The 19,790-nt window shown below is 53.1% G+C and overlaps 1 protein-coding gene across 3 annotated transcripts in view; it reads right to left on the reverse strand.

Moving 5' to 3' along the window:
• CASZ1 (castor zinc finger 1) overlaps nt 1–19,453 on the reverse strand; it is a 148,645-nt gene extending 129,192 nt beyond the window's left edge. For all 3 annotated transcript variants that reach the window (XM_067720130.1, XM_067720151.1, XM_067720140.1), the window contains exon 1: nt 19,335–19,453. The gene's annotated coding sequence lies outside the window, so the exon portion shown is untranslated. The remainder of the gene's footprint in view (nt 1–19,334) is intronic.
• Nucleotides 19,454–19,790: the final 337 nt, after the last annotated feature.

Below are 19,790 nucleotides of genomic sequence, written 5' to 3' on the forward strand. Positions count from 1 at the left end.
CCCTCACCCACCACCCCGTCCCACCCAATCATACCCCCCATGTCCCCCCAGCCTCTCTGCGGGGCGTTCTGCTTTACGCCCTAAGCTAGTCTGGAACCTCTGCCGGGGCTCCCGCCTCCCAAGTCACCATCAGTGGGGTCTGCTCGGTCCCTGTAGCTAATTTACACCCGTCAGGGTATAAAATAGCAGAGGCATAAATGAAAAGTCCAATTTCTTCAAATTTGCATTGTAAAACCATCCTTCAACTTCCTTGAAATAAATTTTACTATTTTATTAGTGCAAACAAAATGGTAATAAAACACTAATACAGCGCCTTGTATCCAGGGGAAGAGCTAAAATTAACATAGAGCGAGCAGTGTTTGCTATTACATTCAATTACCTTTTTACTTGAGATTTACATTCTCATCCCCTTAATCTCCATAGTAGTGGCTTCAAAATCATCCCTCCCAGGCTCTGCCCTTCCGGAGCCACCACAGCTGGAAGCCAGGCCTCCCGCCCAGATGGTGCTCACCCCGGGCATGGCGCCTGCCCCTTTCACCACAGCTGCCTCTTGTCACAGGGTACCACTTCTCTCCCCCGCTCTTAATTTTCGCACGTCTCGGCCTCTGAGTACTCAAACCAAAGGGCTCTGACACGAGCCACATTCAGACATGCAGTTAAGTAAGCAGGTGCACAGGGCATGGGCCGGGGGCATTGCTTGATGCGCCTGTAAAGGCCGTCCCCGGCACAAGAAAGGGGCAGGGAGCTAGCTCACGGGAGCCCTGGGAAAACTGGCATCTCTGGTTGGACAGGTTGTGGGAGGCGGTTTGCTGCCTGGCGCAGCTGGGGACTCTGGATCGTGGCAGGAAGCTCCGCCGTCCAAAAGTAGGAAGGGGCGAGGAACCGCTGGGTCCAGGCTCTTACTCTAGCCACAGACAGCAAAGCTGAGGTCTTGGGAAGTGGCTGCTTGTGGGTGACAGAGGTGGGGCTAGAACCCCCTCATCCTGTCTCACCGTCCAGCACACGTTCCTCAGCAGAGACAGTCCCTGAAACCAGAAGACCAGTCACCCAACCACAGCCACAGAGCGTCTGACCCACCAGGAGGGTCCCTTTGTTTCCCGTAACTGGACGCAAGCAGGATTCCTTGTCCTTGGGGACTGGTCAGTCTTGCCCTGAGCCATCGGGAGAGATGACCAAGTTTCCAAGTGGCACAAAGACTCAGTCCTGGTTCCAAATCTGTCACTGACTAGCTGTGTGATCTTAGACAAGGTACCTCCCCTCTCTGGGCCTCAGTTTCTTCATCTGTAAAACAAACACAATCATCCCTGTGCTGCCTTCTCGGGAATGGTCACAGGGACCGAAAGATCAGGAAGTCACATTAAAGCCCACGTAGCCTCGGAGGTTTGACGGCAAATCCGCTTCCGAGGTGGCCTCGGCAAGGGCAGACGGGAGCCCTGGAATAAGGCCGACAGCGCTGGGATCCTCATCAGGGTCTCAGACTGGGGCACCTGAGTTCCAGGCCAGGCCACCTCAGACCGCTGTGACTCTGCCTTTAACCCACAAGCCTCCTTCTCTTACTGGTCACCCTGTTGCCAAAGACCCTGGATTATTCCTACAAAATCCTTGGAACTAATTCTGAAGAAAGAATTGCCAATCAGCCCAGGGTCTGGGCTGCCTGACAGGTTCACTAGGAGAACTGGTTTGGGGAATGGGGAAAAGGTAATATGGGAAAAAATAGATGTAAGCCCCCATAAACTTTACCTGGCCTGGCTATTACTACTGGGGGAACAAGTGATTAAGACTAAAGGGGACACACGTACACACAATCACAGTCACCCACAATCATATCACAATCACACAACCGCACATATAATTACTTACACGATCATTCAGTCTCTCTCACACACAATCCATCTCACATACACAGTCACACACATTCATAAAATTTCACACAACCATTCACACAAATCACTCACACAATCTTACACACAACCATATACAATCACTCACACACAATTTTACACATGTACAGCACATGCAACCACACGTACAATCATTCACACACACACAACTACACACACACTCACACCCATTCCCAACTCTCTCCTCCCAAGATCTTTCTTCCTAAATCTTATTCTTAAAATGTCTTCCAATGGACACTGGGAGAAACATTCTGGTCCAAACTGGTACAAGGCAAACTTGTCCTCACCCCTGATTCACATGAAATTCTGAATACTAGCACTGAGTTGCTTCTGGGACATCAGGAGGTCGGAACCTTCTTTTAAACCCAACCAGAAGTAAGGGCAAAGGTTGTTGGCAGTTGGGCAGGACTGGCTAGAACAGCCAAGTGAAATGTTCATGTTCACCAGAGCCCAACCTGGCTGTCCTTGCTCCAGCCCTTTCTGCCTGGGTCCCTCCACTCCCACCCCCATCAAGTTCTAGCCCAGAGATGAGTGTCACGAAGTAGCTTTCATGTTCCACAAACAAAAGGCAAAACCCCCTACAAGAGGCAACCCCACGCACAAAACGTGAGACGTTTTATTCGGTTCAAACTGGTCCTCTGCATTTTTTCCTCCTTATTTTTTTCTCCCCACTGGGGAAACAAAAGAAAGTTTGTTGCTGAGGCTCAAACGTTTCTTGGGCCTTGTCCGAGTTCTACCTTGTTTTTCTTTTCCTTTTTGTCTGCCCCCCACCCCACCCCGCCTTCTCTGCCTCCCCACCTTGAATAAATAAAGCACCCGAAGCTGGCACAGGCTGGTAAGGAAAGTACAAACTATCTCATAATTTTATATATATATATTTTTTTAATACACTGGCCTAGGGTTTTGGGCAAAGGACAAAAGCTATTGTTGAACAGCATAACACGAAGGTCTGAGTCACCGATACGCCTCGGCTTCTGGAGATCTCATAGGTTTCTGTGGCTGGCACAGCCGTGGGTGCAGGCGTCCTCTTGCCTGGCTCTGTCCCGCCCCCTCGTCCTCCCCAGGGCTCCCTACTGGGCCCCCTACTGGGCCGACACGTTGGCTTTGTTGGGTTTTAGTCATGGGGGGAATTTAAAGAAAATGTTGTGAAATAAAAAACAAATCATCGTCGTCCCATCACCCTCACTCTATCCTCTTCATCTCGAAGGATTACCTTGCAAGCTTTGTCCATACACATTTGCGATTTTTATATAGTTTCTATCATGGCGTTCACAATACTTGGCCTTCAGTGTGTTGTTTTGTTTTTTCACTCACTCAGTAAACATTTTTCCATGTTTTGAAATCACCTGCGGGATCATTACTTGCATAGGTGACAGTATTTCTTCTGCCGTGTTATTCTTGGGCTGGCGCTATGAGGCGAGATGGGGAGAAGGGGGCCGGGGAAGACCTCTCCTTGAATTGGATCATTTATCCACATGATTCGAACCAAGGTGGGGGCTTTGCCTGAGTGATCCGGATCACCTTGACCGTGGGGGCCCGGACTTGGAGTGTGTACCTGGAGGAAGGTGGAGGGAGGTCCACTGAAACCCTGCCCATCCTGTGCGGGGCCCTGAACGCCCGGGCCCCCGGGCCCAGAGAGATGCTGCTTCTAGCAATGGCCTTCATCCCCACGCTGACCTTCACCCCCCCACGCCCAAACTGCTCTTCCTCTTTATAAAGCGCCCTGGCAGCAAAAGGCCCATGACAACACTCGGCTCTCCATTTTTATATCTGAATATCTCAAAGCACTTAGCAGAGACTTTCATTTTCTCATTACCCCAAGGAGAGGAGGTCATTCGGGAAAATGGTACAAATATTCCCATTTGTCAAAAGCAAGAAGGAAGTGAGTTAAAAGGAAAATTCTACCACTTAACTGAGCAAAACCAACCCAGGAGGGAATACTGGGGCCTTTTTCACCACCCCATTCACCCAGTTTGCTTTCTCCAGTGCAACTTCAGGAACCTCATTACCGAAAAGATGGCTCCGGGCCAAAACCAGGTTTCCATTTTGCCGAGAATCAATCACTCTCCAGCGGCCCCAGCCCAGGAGACCCTCCCATCTCACCCTGGGTCTCAACCCAAATGATATTCTCTTATGATTATAATTATGCAAAATGTATATTACACACACACACACACACACACACACACACACACACAAACATATATACAGCCACCAAAGGAAAAAAACACAGGAAGGAAAAACACTAAATACTAAATGAAGTGGTGTTACCATAGTTCAATTATGGGTGAATTTTTTTCCTTTTATGTATTTTCAAAAACCATTTAAAATAATGGTTGTATTTTCCCAGTGTAAGGAGAAAAGCATGCGTGTCAGAGTCATATCAACCTGCATTCAAACTCCGATTCTCCTTTAACCAGCAGGGTGAACTCAGGTAAATTACTTAACCTCTCTGAGCCTTATTTCCTGATTGGGACAATGGGAATCGGACCACTAGCTGCCTGTGTCCTTCAATCCCACAGAAAGTCACAGCACAGCATCTGACACATAGTTGGTGCTCGGTAAATGTCTATTTCCTTCCTCTTTTAATAAAATGAAAATGTAAAACCAACTCGGCTTGCTTGCTGACCCTTGGAGACAAAAGCAGGACGCTTTACCTCCTGCCCGACTCCCTCCACATCCTTCATCCTTTCACGTGTCTCCCCTTGCCCCATCCCCCAGCAAGGTCCCAGCACACAGATCTGAGGATGCTGGTCCTGGCTCTCCTGTGACTCACACCTGGAGGGCGAGGAAGGGGGCTCTGGGATGAGAGGACGAGCCCCTCTCTGACCCCCTCCCCCAGGACCGCCCAGGCGAGTCCCTCTGGGAGCAAACAGGCCTCGTGCAAAGGACCCAGAGGACACAGAGGGTGATCCCCGGGTTTGCACCTTTGCTGGCAGCCGCCCTCCAGGAACAGGTGCCAGGCTGCAAAGGCCACCTGCACCTGGGGGAGAGCAGGGGCCACGCTCCCAACTCTGAGGAGAGGCCAAAGAGAAGCAAGATGGTGCCAGTGTCTGGGAGGCGCTTCCTCCCTGGGCCAGGCAGGCCAGGCCAGCCCAGGGGCTGTCACCTTTCAGATGCAAGAGTCCAGCCCTGGGCATGGCAAGCCTCCTCCCTGCTTCCTCCAGGGCTCCGTACTGGACCAACACGTTTGGTTTGCTGGTTTGGCAAGCATGCTTCAGCAAAATTCCAGGGGCCACAGCCACTGGGCTGCGGCTCCAGCCTGGCCTAGGGTGTCCTGGAGCCCAAACACAGGGACAGGCCTGAGCCCTCCCCCGTCCTGCCTTCCTGATGACAGATGGGGAGGATGGAGCAGTAACCGTAATAGTAGCAATAACAGCTCCCCTTTGTCACCATGTGCCAGGCCTTGTGTCAAGGGCCTTACCAGCATTATTTCATTTCATCCTTGTAGGAACACCATACTATAGGCACTAGCCTTTAGGGAGGCGCCTGAAGTCACAGCACTAATAAATGAGGGACTAGGGATCTGAACCTGTGCATCTGACCACTGTTCGCTGGTGCCTCCGCCTGGGGGCCTCTCCAGCACAGCTGCTAAAGTAACGACACTCCACCAGGCCTTTTCCAGAGGGGGGCTCCTGAAGGGCATCCCCAGCCATGGGGGGATACATACACCCCAAAGAGCAGGCTGGAATTCTGCCAGAATGAGTGCTTCTCCTTGCCTCTTGCCCCCCAGGAAGAGGAGAGATGGCACACCTCCACCGAGAGAAGACAGGCTAAAGAGATGCCATTTTACAAATATGGGGTGACTGGAGGAGCATTTGCGAGGCGGCAGTATTTTCCTCCCTGGCGCTCTTGGTAACGTTTAATTGGCAGGGGGGTGGGGGTCTAGGGACATGGGACCATTGGCAAGAGCCAGGTAGAAATAAATATCTTTTGGCTGATGTACCGGTGTGGACATGGTGGAGACGGAAAATATGGGGGGGCAGGGCCCACGGCACATACGAACCCTCAAAATCGCAAGCCTCCCTTGCAAACCAGGGATGATGCCAACTCCAAATGGTGCACCTTTTCTTTTCAAATTAAAACACGTCTCTGATGGGAGGCTGGCCGTGGGGAGGGCACCAGACAAGATCCCTGCAGCATGGGCCACCGGCTTCCCAGCTGCCAGCAGCAGGTCCATGCAAGCTGGTGGAGCCCAGCAGGGTGGGGGCCGGGTGGGCCACCCGAGGCAGACAGTCTCCAATCGTGCTGAGCACAGCACATCGCTTCATTCAGGAACCCAGAGTGAAATGTACAGCTGGGTCTAGAGTTGATTCAGCCCTTAACTCGTTCGGGATCGCTGGCGGAGCCACGGAGGCGAAGGGGAGTTTGGGGTGGGGTGGGGTTACAGCAACCTGGGGGAGAGGGCTAGGCCATCCCTGGAGAAGGGGGCAGGAGGCTGCAGCAGAACCCCGGCTGATGACGTTGATACACACCAAAAGGAATCACAATTATTTTCAAACCCCCTCTCAAAACCAAACAAGCACTGAGAGTTTAGGGAGGGCAGAGCGAGTGTGTGTTAGGTGGGGGGTACGGGCGGGGGAGCTTGTTTTCTACCCACTGCCAGATTTTCATTTACTGTCAGCTCCAATCCATTCGGAACTCACTGACTCAATTGCCTTTTCACGGGGAAAGGAGCCTGCACAATGCAGGGGACTTTTCAGATCCACATTAGCACACAGGGCACTGGGCAATGTCCAGGAATAAACACACACGTCCCTCCCAGAGGCCACCAACCCCACCTCCACCCGCAAACAACCCAGCTAGCCCTGTCAGGGCCACATCTGCTCTCCCCTATTTTCCCCCCAGAACTATTTTTTTTTAATGTAGTTTGGCCCATGGAGAAGAGTGTGTGTGTGTATGTGTGTGTGTGTTACACACACACACACACACACACACACATGGGCACGCTTATACATGTGTTGGAAGGGGTAGGGGGTCTAACTCACAAGTATAATACAAAGGCCTGCAAGAGTTAATTCTGGGGCAGTTTCAGCTCTTCCTTGTGCCGGAAAAAGGAGGGATGGGGAGAGATGGAAAGAAGGGATCCAAACTGGGATCTCAGAAGAAAGGGGTCTGAGAGGGGGCTCATTTAAAGTGTTGATTATGGAGAAATCAGGATTTGGTCAAGCAGTGTCCCTAAGAACTTAGCAGCCACAAAAGCTATTCAATAATCATTATGAAAATAATATCAACAACTATAATTATAATGATTATAACAAGAGTGGTCCCCATTTCTCAAGTGCTCGCTATGTGCCCAGCACTAGACTAAGTGCTGACACCCATCAGCTCAGTTAACGATCGCAAGGACCCAATGAGACGGGTACTATCCACTGTTAGCCCAATTCCACAGGGTCAGAGAGTTAAGACCCCTGCCCAAGGTCACAAAGACAGTAAGTGGGAGAAGGATTTTAACCCTGTTCTGCTGAACTCTAGCCCCACCTGCCCTGGGAGAGAGGAAACATGCGTGGAATCTATACAGAAGGCAGCCCCAGCACGACAGAGGCCTTGGCTCCAGACAGGGAGGTCCCTTTGACACGTGGGTACATCCCAGCAGCCCATCACCAACCTCCATCGCTGTCCCTTGGGGGCTCATCCGTTTAGCCCAGACTCTGAGGGAAGCACCCTTCTGTCCAATAGAACTTTATGAGACGGAAATGTTCCTTCTCTGTGCTGCATGCTATGCAGGACTTGAAATGTGGCTAGCCCGTGGAAGAGCTGAACTTTTGTTTTTGGCTACGCCGCGTGGCTTGTGGGATTTTCGTTCCCCCGACCAGGGATGGAACATGGGACCTCGGCAGTGAGAGCCCGGAATCCTAACCGCTGGACCTCCAGTGAATTCCCAAAGAACTGAATTTTTCATTTAACTTAATCTAAATTGCCACATGGGCTAGTGGCTACTGTAGTGAACAGCACACATCCAGAATCCCTCTAGCTAGCCCTTTCCTTCCCAGCCCAAGAGCTATGTTGGAAATACATGAAAAGTAACCGAAGACAGAAACCTGGCCCACCAGGAAGACCCCCACCATAAACACCAAGTACCTTCTCCACTCTGTCATGGCCTTTCAAAAACCACCGGTCTGCCTCCAGCTAATCTGTCTCCCTCCCTCCTTTCCTTCTTTCCTTCTTATCTTTCCTTCCTTCCTCCCCTTCTTCCCTCCCTCTCATTCCTTCCTTCTGTTCCTCCATTTCTTTTCCCTCTCTCCTTTCCTCCCTCCCTCCCTTCCTTGCTTTCTTCCTATCTTTCTTTTCTCCCTCCCTCTCCTCCTTTCTTTCTTTCTTAGAAAAAAGCATCAGTTTAATTAGATAAATCCTCGGAGCACGTGGCCTGGAGTTCGTCATGGAAATTAACCTGCTCCCAGATCTCAGATAGTGAAACAAGAACCGGGGTGTTTGGGCATAGCACAGTGAAATGGGAGAGGCCCATGGAGTTTCATACACCTCATCTTCCATAAGTGCCCCTCGCCCCTCCAGTGCTCCCTGCTTCACAGCCCCCATGCCCTTGCCTCCTTAGGTCACTGCTGCCAGGCCTCCTCTGTTTCTGCTCCGGGCCCTTCCCTCCCCACTGCCACCCATGCCTGGGGAGTGCCCCCCAGAGCAGAATCACCCAAGGGTGGGCTTAAACCTTGGCTCCATGACATGACGCCCCTGCCCAGCTACCCTGGCTAGGCCCTCCTGCACTCCAGTTAGCTCCAGGTCATCCAGGGACGCACCTGAGGCTTGGCCCAAGGCTGGTCTGTTAATCATCTGATCCTTATCCCATGGTCCCTACTGTGTGGTCCCTACTGTGTGCCGCTCACTGGGCTAAGCTCGGTTCATGAAAGAAAGCTTGACGTCAACCCTCAGCACGTGGCAGCTACAATCACTATCCTCTCACCTAATTCTCACAAGGTAGGAATTCCAACTCCCATTTTACAGACGTGGAAACAAAGAATTAAAGGAATTCATTTGCCCAGTTGAGAGAAACAAAATTCACACCGGGCTCAGGCCGACTCCAGCAGCAGCTCTTAACCCTCTGCCACCCACACGTCTCCACCACAGCAGAGCCTCTGCACACTCGCGGACCCCGGGGACCCCCGGCATTCAGCACTAGGCGCCCAGGCCACAGGAACACAGGTGGAGGCCACCGGCACCCGGAGTGAGTTCCCAGGGTCTGCCCCCACCCTACCCCTCAAGCTCCAGGAACAGCCAATCTGGCCGCAGTGGAAAAGAGAGACCAATGGCCCCTGCCCCACTTGGGCTCTGACTCTGAAAGTGGGCACAGTCTTACTTCTCATCCCCTTCTGATTCATCACCAAAAATACCACGGCAGCCCAGAGGGGTAAAACACAAAATTCAGAATTTCCAACCAACACCATCGTGCACCACCCCTACCAGGGTCCCAGCCCCCAGATATGTAGAGAGCGGCTGCCCCATGCTCCCATCCACAGCACTCCCTGGAGGGCAGCAGATACGACCACACTCACCCCTACCTGGGTCTGGAAGACACTTTACACGTCGTACCGTATCTAATCCTCACACCAACCCCAGGAGGTAGGTCCTGTTATCCCCATTTTACAGGTGAGAAAACTGAGGCACAGGCTAGTTAAGTAACCGATGTAAGGGCACGACTTGGACCCCCCAGCTAGCTGGCTCCAGAATGCGTAATCTACAATATACACAGCTCCTCACTGAATCCATGGCTCAAAACAGCTAAGCACACCGCACCTCCTGAATGGGCTCCCCCATACTGCCTGAAAAGCAACACCCACCCCCAACTCAGCCCCAAGCTCCCAGCGATTTCTGTGACTTGTTTTGGGGCTTAATATTGTGTTTTTGAGATTCATCCAGGTTGATACATTTAACTGTTCATTTTCTAAAGACTGAATTACACAACTTATTTACCACCCTCCCCCCCAAAAAAAGAATCAACCCACAACCTGGTACAAAAATGCAACCCCAGCACCGCACAACATCCAGGCTCAAAGCTTTCTGGAATGGAATTCATAGGCGTCCCCTTTGAGACTAATACCATATTATATAAAACGGGCTCATCTGACATGGGGGGCACCCTGCACTTGACAACGAGACCATGATAAATTCTTCATCACGCTTAATTATGTCAAAGGACTTTCACAGCTACAAGCCCAGCCGACGGTCAGGGCAACCCTGCGAGGGCAATAGTGTCAGAGGCCATTTGATAAGAGAAGAAACTGAGGCTCAGAGAGGTCAAATGACTTGCCCAAGGCCACACGATGATTTACTGCAGAATCAGAACTGGAATGGGGTCTCCTGGTGCTTACAACTAGACCTCAGGGGAGCTCTGGACCACCTAAGTCTTACCCTGTCCCCTCAAGCCAGACCAGGGATGCCGGGGCTTGGCCCATGGTTACCCCACCCACCAAGGATCAGATTTCCCTGAAATTCCCAAAGAAGCCTCCAGGACTAGTGGGCCCGGAAATGGCCCTCACATAGCGAGCTGCACAGCTGAGCTCCCCGGGGTCGAGGGGGGCGGGCAGAGCTGGAGACGCTGGCACAGCCCCCGTGGGTACTCTGCCAGCAATTAGTGCTGGGGAAGGGTGCCAGCCTGGCAGAGCTAATTCCCCCACCCCGTCTTCTCATTTACACACACATACACACACACACACACACACACATACACAGGCTTACCCACCCCCCCCCCGAGACCAGCAGCAGGGAGGCAGCGCAGCTTCCTTTCGGTAAATCTCGTCAGCAAGGCACACGCAGGGCACGCAATTTGGTCATTACTGCTTTTAAACAGCAGAAAAGCAGAATCCACCCGCCATTAACCCGTCCTGCTCTCCCTCCAGGCTTCACCAGCTCAGTCATCAGCCTTCATCTCTAACTCCCACGCACCCCCTTCTGCATGGTCCCCAGAAGTTACTCTCCAAAAGAGTTTAAACACACACACACACAAAACCTGACTACAGTAAGTCAAACCTGAATTGTGTCTCCCTGCCCACCACTGTCCCTAGAGAAAACAATCAGTGGTTCTGACGTGACCTTGGCTAAGACCCTTCAAACACCCCAGGAACCCGAGACAATGCCAGCCGGATGAGGGGGAGGTGGCCTTTGGCCCAGAGAAGGGCAACTACCTATCAGGCGTGGTGCTTCAGATGGGCGCCTAAGCATTGGCCCTGATCCACCTGCGGGGGCCCAGTGGGTGTCACAGTTTGACGTGGCTCTGCTCGCCAGGTACTGAGCCGGCAGCAGTAGTAGTGGCGGTGAGAACTGATTTTGCCTCGTCACTGCCCCCCTCCCCACTATAGTCCTGGAGAATTGGAAAGAAGTCCACCAGAGCAAGGGACCCTAGAGGGTCCTTGGTTGGGTTTATAAGACCTGTGAAACCCCTCCAAGTATGAGCAGTATTTATGCTTATGAGATTTTTTTATTAAGAGGATTCTCCAAGGGGGCACATGAACTCAAAAGGGGAAGAAGCAGAGACTGCCCTCCACCCCCACCATGGGCTCAGCAGTGCCTCATGCCCAAGTGGCAGAGAACACAGGGCTGAGCTCCAACTGGCCCTCCTGTAAGTGGCCCTGACCGGCTGCCTTCCCCCCACGGAAGCTGCCCCTGGCCTCCTCCTCGCCTTGCCTGGAAGCTGCTCATTGGGACCGCCGGCCGCAGGAGCCATGCCATGACCCCTGGGCCCGTGCCCACTCACCCTCCTGCCAGTCAGCCAGGGCTGCCCTGAGCCGGCAGAGGACGGGCACAGCGGAGCCCACCAGCGGGGAGGAGAGAGGAAGCCAGTGGCTGCTCGTCTTGGAAAACCTCGAAGATCCTCTAAGCCACCTAGTGTCCGGAGCTGAGCTCTGGCCGCTGCTCTGTCCCTCCCGCTTCCCAGAGCAGACAATGCAAGGGAGCCAGAACGAGCAGGACAAGACCCCGGGGCCTCCTCCGGGAACCCGAGGCCAGGGGGCAGGGGCTGAGCTGGCTGGGGAGACCGTGCCCAGGACGGAGCAAAGGCCCTGTGGCCCCTGGCCTCCACCCCAACCCAAAGCAGGGCGGGCCCAGGGTAGAGGTTCCCATCACCCCTGCTCCTTGTCCCAGCAAGTCACCCTCTCCTGGAGATCCCCAGTGTCATCTCTGACACCATCTCACTGGGGCTCCTCTGGGTGTCCCCAACCCCAGCTTCCAGGCCTCCTGCAGAGCCCCCCAGACCCTGGGCCTGCCGCTCCCCCAGGGCTGCTTGGGCCCCCTCCCACCCCCTCCTCTGCTCTCTCTTTTCTCTGTGTCCTCAAGACTCCTCTCACCTTGAGAAGTGTTAGGATTACCCAGCATTTACACTCAATGCTCTCCTTTATTCCTTAAGACTTATTAAGAATGATAATGAGTTCCGAAGGAGCCACACGTCTCCCTCTCTCTCTCTTCTCCATCCTTCCCTCTCTTTCTCTCTCTCTCCGCCCCATCCCCCTCCTTTGCTCTCTTTCTGTACGTATCTTTTCCACCAAAGACACACAGGACAAATCTAGACCAAAAGGAAAAAAAAAAATTCCAACAATATGGAACAAGGGCACTTGAGGATTTATATTCAACAAATCCCTCTCTCCAGTTGTTCTCAATTATTCAGATAAAAAAACAAAAACAAAATACAAACTCCCCCTTCCCTTCCCACCGTCCTGGCCACCCTGGCTCTGCTGGACTTTGAACAGGGGGAAAAGGAGAAGGCCCGGCCTGCCTGTACACTCTTGTTAACGGGCAGCTCTTAAATGGTTGATTAATTTTTGCAGAATTTACGACAGGCTTTAGCGCACCCCCGGCTCCCCCGACGCTGTGGCCTCCGAACCACAGCAACTTAACTTGGTGAAGTTGAAGGGGGCAGCGATGGGGGTGCCCACCCTCTCCAGTGGTCTCACGTGGCTGGAACCACGGGCCACCTGGCAACAGAAGGAAGACACACTGATGCCAAAGGCCAGGCAGCAGACAGACCCGCTCATGGAGCGGCGCGGCACCCACAGGGGAGACCACCAGGCAGCCAGAAGCCACGGCTAACTTTTGGCGATTTGGGATTTTTTAATTCCAAAATGAGGAAGCCAGCAGAAAGTAGGCAGAAGGGGAACAAACGCTCCCTCGGAACTGAAAAGGATGCCCACGTTCACGCCCACCCACACACCACGCATCCCGGCAGAGGGACTGGCCTTATCGGTCTGCCGGGCTGCCCTTCAGAGAAGGGGAAGAACAGATCCTAATGAAATTACGGTTTTTAAAATGTCTATAAATTAAATCTCTCTCTCTCTCTCTCTCTCTCTCTGTGAATCTCCCCCTGAGCTCCCTCCTCTACAAGGCTTGTTTGCCTCTCCTCCGTTCCCTCTGCTCGTGTCTGTTTTTCTGATATAGACATCAAGAGGTTACGGGCTCAATTACAAGTCCGCTGGAGTCTCAGCATCAGACTTGCCTGGCCTTCTCTTCTCCTCTTCAGAAACCAGATACCAAATAAATCTCTCTTCTGCTTTATATTTTTATTTTTAATGCCAAAAGCCTAAAGATTCATTCAGTTGACTCACAGCCTTTTTTAACTTACTTCAGATGGGGGAACTATCCTTTTTCATTGTGTCCAGGTATAAATATAATATAAATGCTTTTCTCTTTATTTCATTCCCCTTTCTTAAGGACACACACAAACCCCTGGTTACACCTGAAATTTCAAAAAGAGGGGCAACAGCATATAAATGCGCCTAATTAACGCATGTCTGTTGCGGGGCTGCTGGAGAATATCAGCTGGACACGTAGGATATTTCTAAAGTTACCCGGTGACATCATAAGGCTTATTAGCAAAAGGTCCATTTGAAAAGGGTGGAACATAAATGGTGATTTTTTTTTTTTAAAGGAAAACATTGCTTCTACCCTCCCTGATACGGAAGAGAGATGGGCCATCTATATCATTTTACATCCTCAAAAGCTGCCCCCCCCAAAGAAAAGAAAAAAGTTTAAAAATCCAAGTCATAATCAACCATCATAGCTGTTGATTCCTGAGAAGCAGAAACCAGCTCTGAGGTGTAGGTCTAAGGGGAAAAAACAAACCCCTCCTATAATACTGGAAACACTAACCAGAAGGGATTCCAAAAGGTACTTTTCTAGGAAAAAGCACTTGAAACAAAGGCTGGAGAAAGCTGAAGTTCAAGGTGAATTGAAAAGAAAGACTCTGTCTTTCCAATTAACCAGACTGGGAAAAGGGGGCGGGTGGGGTGGGGGGGCGACGACTACGACGACGACGTTACTACCGACTCATTAATTCCTTCCTGTACACAATTTAATTAAATTCCGCTAAATACAGGAGAAATACTCATTTTGGAGCGCCTCCCCCCCACCTCAAAAACAAATTCCTTCAGGTTACTCCCCCCATGCCAGCACTTCCCCTGCTGTACAACCTTCAAATGGATTTCCAACCCACGCGTGGACTGCACTGCTCTCGGCTGCAAGAATGACAGCCTCATATGTCTGAAAGCTGACACTTTAGCTTTTAAAAGAAATGGGGGAAAATAAGCTGTTGACTTCTTGGTTAAAGTATTTTCTTGTTCTAACTCATGTTCTTATGTCACTGGGCTAAAAAAGAGAGAGAGAGAAAGAGAGAGAGAGAGAGAAGAGAGAAGAGAGAAGAGAGATATGACTTTCCTTGAATGATCTGTTTAACCTAAGCCAGAGGAAAAAAAAAGAAAGTCATTAATTACTTATGTGAGCTATTGCTTCAGAAAGACAATAAACCTGCCCGGTCGCCATGGATATGACATATTTGCTCTGAAAACAACACAATAATTAGCAAAGGGGAAAGATACAAGGAGAATATGCAAACTCGTGAGTTTAAAGCCACAGTGCTCTTTTCTACCGGTAAGCCTGTTCTGTTTGCAATCCAAATCAAACACGTTTTTAAAATACAGCAGAGAGGGAAATAACAGGAACGGGTCCTCTCTCCTCTGAGCTGAGAAGCAACAACCACTCCACCCTCTTCCAAAATAAAATAATATAAAAGAGAACCAGGATGGCAGAAGGAGAAAAAAAAGTCAAGTATTGCCTCTGTTTTATTTCCTAGAGCAGGGGTGGAGTCTGAGGTTTGTTTTTTTCTTTTATTTATTTTTTATTTATTTATTTTTAAGTGTGGTCTTATTTAGCATTGGATCTTCTGGCCAGATACAAATTTATTTATAAAAGCCAAATGCCCTGTGTGCGGCTCATCCCTCCCCAAAGTAAGTGGAAATGTGAAGGGGTGGGAAGTGGTGGGCTCTAGCTGAAAAACAAAACAGTACACTCAGAAAGCATCAGTTCCAGAGAGGGACATCCACTCCCCCACCTCCAAGAAAATGGAACCCAGGCCTTACTTTAATATTAAAAATGCATTAAATGGTTTTACCTACAACTCAGTCCCAGAGGATCATTAGGAAATGCAATCGCTTTGTATCATATCTGTCAGCGTGATAAATATCTGAGTTCAGAGTGGGTTTGCAATTTTTCAGAGTGTCACAAACCAAGATAATTTTTTTTTTTTACTTTCTTAATTCACTGTACCCACCCCCTCAAAGTCACAAGTCTACAGAAAAATACCTGAGGAGAGGAGAAGAGGGAAAAGGATGAAAAGTTGATATGCTCTCATACACCAGAGGTTACTGATATTCCTCTAAAAAGTAGAAAAATTGAGACTTTAAAATATTTGGGTGAGAATATTTTTAAAGAATTTAAAGCACTCCATTAGGTTTGAGTAAAAACTCCTTTTCCCCTCTTCCCAGAGGCTAATTTTCCAAAAACAGATGGTCAGGATCTAAAAGAGAAGCAAATATACCTCAACCCCCGCAGGCAGAGAAATCTAACTTTGAACTTCTTTTTAAATTAAAAAAAGTGTGTGGGGGGGCAAGATAAACTATTAATAAGTATGAAAAATTAGCTGAGCTACAAGTTTTGTTTTTCTTATGCAAAAAATTCTTTAAACACAAGGGGAGCAGATATATAGGAGAGGTTCACATTTGACTGACTTCCTTTTTTTTCACAACAGTTTGTTGTTTTTTTTTTTTTTTAGATTGAACTCTTTGATCTTGAAAGAATTTTGCTCTTATATTATGGGGGAGAAGGGGGTGGTGGTGAAATGATCTGTTTTAAATGATGATGCAACTTAGGGATCAAAGCCTTGGCTTTCTTCTAGCCATAATAAGCTGTACTTGCCACAAAGCGTGAGTCTCCGGGCTTCTCTCCTTCGTAAGAAGGAAATAAAATGCACCGAGACTCAGAGAAAGACGCAAAGTGTCTGCAAGGTGCAAAGTCTAGAAAACAAAACAAAACAAAAGTCAGGGAAAAAGAAAAAGGAGAGAGATACTGCCCCTTTAAACGTTTTAGTGCATATGGAGTTTGATTTCTGAAAGAGATCAGTTTAACATCTCCATAGAAACCAGCAACAGATTATCATCAACAGAATAAATAACTAGTCTAATAAATTAAACAGGAGGCATAAGATCGCTGGAAACCTGATTACTGAAGTTCAACAATATTCCCCATAAACTCTCGTTAACCGCCTCTAAGGTGGCTAACAAGATGGAGGGGGGGGGAGTCAATTTCTCCAGTTCGCCGGATTCCGGGCAGAGAGGCCGTGGCCGCTGCCGGGAAGGGAAAAGTTCCCCACCCTGCCCTGGAGAGGGTCTCAGAGCTCGAGTGAGGTGAAAACCATAATGCCGAAGTTTGGGAAGTGGGAAAGCAGCTGGGCGTCAGCGGAGGCAGTGCAAGTCGCCGGAGATGGCGCGGGACGCGACGCCCGCCCGGGACGCACCGCCTCGCCGCCACCAGGGCGCAAACCCGGAGCTTTGCGCTCGGGCGCCGAACGGCCCAGCGCCCCCTCTGGGCACGTGGAGCGCAGCCCGGGCGCAGCCCCCGGGGACCAACTACCCCCCTCACCACGCCCGGCGCAGCTGCTCCTGCTCAGCCCGGACAGCTCCCTTTAGGACGGCGACGTGTGTGTGTGTGTGTGTGTGTGTGTGGTGCATGTGTGTAGCGTGTGTGTGTGTGTGTGTGTGTGCGCGCGCGAGCGCGCGCGCGCGCCGTGGGGTGGGTAGGCGGGCGGGCGCACCAATTCACCCGGCGATCTGTTTTCCAGTCTCCTCGCGCGCGCTCATCGCGCGTCTGTACCAGCTTAAAGACGCCCTAAATTTACCAACTTTGCCCGGCGATTATCCTGGCTTTTTCCCCCTCGCCGCCCCCATCTCTTTGAGTGTACGGGGTGTTGGCGGGACAACCACACGCTCTGAGGGTCGTGGCCCCAGGCTCCGCCCGGGCAGCGACGCATAACCCCGGGTTGCCCCTTGATCCAGCCGGGTTTGGGGGAGCTCCAGGCACGTTGGAGGGGTGTTTTTGCTGCTTTGCTGGTGGACAAATCATACACACCGCACACGCGCCCGCCCCCTCCCCAGCGTGACTGGAGGGAGGTCCTCGCCGCACCCAAGGCCCGCTTCCCAAGCTGAAGCCGGGTCAGGAGAAAGAAACTTGTGTGGAAGGGTGAAGCGTCCCCCTGCCTCCCTCGGCACTCCATTCCTCCCCCAACTCCGGACCCGGGTCGGGGATGACTTGTAGGAAGAATCTGCGCCCACCCCCTAGAGAAAAATCTATTATTATTATCTTAATCTACGCCCCCAAAGTGTCCCTCGCGCCGTGATTGACGGCGCATACACCTGTTCCCCTCGCCGAGGAGCTTCCAACGCTGGGGACAGACATTCGCCCAAAAGCTCTGCAGTGGCCCAGAGCCCGCCCGCCGCCCTCGCCCGGCCAGCCCCCGCCCGCCGCCCCAGTGCGCCCCTGCCCATACCTTGCCAACCCAGGGCCGCCCCCTCCCCTCCCAGGCCCGGCTCCCCAGCCGGTCCGCTGCCGGCCGCGCTGGCTTCGGAAAGAGAGAAAGAACAGAAAGCAAAACTTCCTGGCGGCCGACGGCCATCAGCTGCACATTCTGCAAATGCCACCGAGTAAAAATAAACCGGCCGCCGCTCCGCCCGGCCGGCTCACCCCGGGCGCACAACTCGGCCCCCTGCCCCGGGACTGTCGGTCCGGTCGATCCCCCATTCCCGTGCGCCCCCTGGAGCCCCGCTCCCCGACACTCCTCCACCAGCCACCACGCGCTCCTGTGCCCTGAAACTCGACCCCAAGTGACCAGGCAGCCCGGCCCTCTCCCCTTCGGTGCCCCTCCGTGTTCCCACAAGCTACCATTCTCTGTCCTCCGCCTGGTGCCTATTTTAGCCGTGCGCCCTGGATTCAGGGCTCCCTTTCCCCAACTGTTGAGCCCCGGGGTCACCCTCAGCCCACCCTTGGGGGCACAGACCCCACCAGGCCCTCGCCCACCTCGACCGAGCCCCCTGAGAGTGCACGGCTCCACCCGCCCACCGGCCCGCCAGCCGGGCATCCCACGTCCCCGGGCGCAACTTCTCTCCCAGAGCACACGACAACCGCGGCAACTCCCCCGAACTTTTCCCGGGACTCAGGCGGGCTCCGGCCGACAGTCACACGGCCCTGAGCCGGCATCCCGGCTCCCTGTGCCCAGCACTGCCAGCCCTGTACCCGGAGAGGCTGGGGTGGGGGTGGGGGGGGGCAGTGAGGAGTTCCACTTGCCGCGCCCGGAGCAGCGCACTTGAGACAAACTTCCCAGGCACAAATGAAAAAGGGGGCGCCGCTCCCCCCAGCCAAGCAACCTTTGCCTTCGTTTTCCCACCAGGAGGCACCCCCTGGCACCCCGCGCCTAAGTGAACACTGCCTACCTCTGCCGGTAGCACCTACACCCTCGTACTGGGGCACAAGAGTCGGCTGGAGGGGTTCCCCACCCACCCCCTTCCCTTGAGCAAAGTCTTGCAAAGTCACCCCAGGCGCCCCTCACCCCTGCCTCCTTCTCTGCCCTGGAGAGCGCACGAACCCCTGCAGCTCGGGAGGTTGAGGGGGGGAGCGTAGGGGGAAGGAGTGATTACTGGGTATTGGCGAGCACCTGCCCCCCCCGGAGCCCGCAGCGCGGGGGGCGCCCCCACCCTATTTGCAAAGTCCTGCACTCGCGCCTGGCACCTCCCCCTCTTCTCCCTTACCCCGCCGCCCCCTCAGTTGGAGTAAGTGACCCCCAGGAGCAGCAGCCCTCCCCTTCCCCGGAGCCGCGCGCTGGGCATTCCCTGGCCGCGGCGGGCGACGCGCCGCCCCGCTCCCGGGTGCCAGCCCTCCGTGCCCCCTGCCTCCCGCACGGCCGGAGTTGGGTGGCAGCCGCCGCTCGCAGGCTGACTGGCTGGCTGGCTGGCTCTCTCGCTCGCTCGCTCGCCCGCTCCCGGCTGCAACCGGCAGCCTCGGGGGTGGGGGGCTGCACCCGGACAGGCGGCGAGGCGGGGAAGCACCCCGGGAGGCCCGCGGAGCTGAGGGGCGTGGGGGGGGCCGCGGCGGAAGGAGCGCCGAGTCTCTTACCTGCACTTGGGGCGGCTTTGGGTGACTTTCCAAGTCCGGGGGAAAAATGTGTGTGTGTTTGGGATGGAGCGCCGCGGGCGCGCATGCGCTACCCAAAGTTGCCGGATCCCGGATTTTTCGCTCCCAGTCTCTGCTCTCGCCCGCTGTGATTAAGGAATTCTCCGCGGCCGAGCGGGCGAGTGGGTGGCAAGCAAAACCCGGGCCGGATCGCGGGGCCGGGCTCCGCTCCACCCTCACACCCCCAGACCTTCCCCTCCCGGTTTCTTCCCACCCACCGCCCCGCGGAGCTCGGCGGGCGCGCGCGGCGAGACGCGGCCTGCGGAGCAGATCTGAGCGCGCGGCTCCGCTTTGCAGCTGGAGAAGCTTTCTCCACCCCGGAATGAGTGGAGCAAAGGCGGGGGGGACAAGAGAGGAGAGACGGGAGTGGGTTACTTTTCACCTGTTCTGAACCCCGAG

The sequence above is a fragment of the Pseudorca crassidens genome, chromosome 2 (assembly GCF_039906515.1).
Source record: "Pseudorca crassidens isolate mPseCra1 chromosome 2, mPseCra1.hap1, whole genome shotgun sequence".
NCBI classification, from domain to species: domain Eukaryota; kingdom Metazoa; phylum Chordata; class Mammalia; order Artiodactyla; family Delphinidae; genus Pseudorca; species Pseudorca crassidens.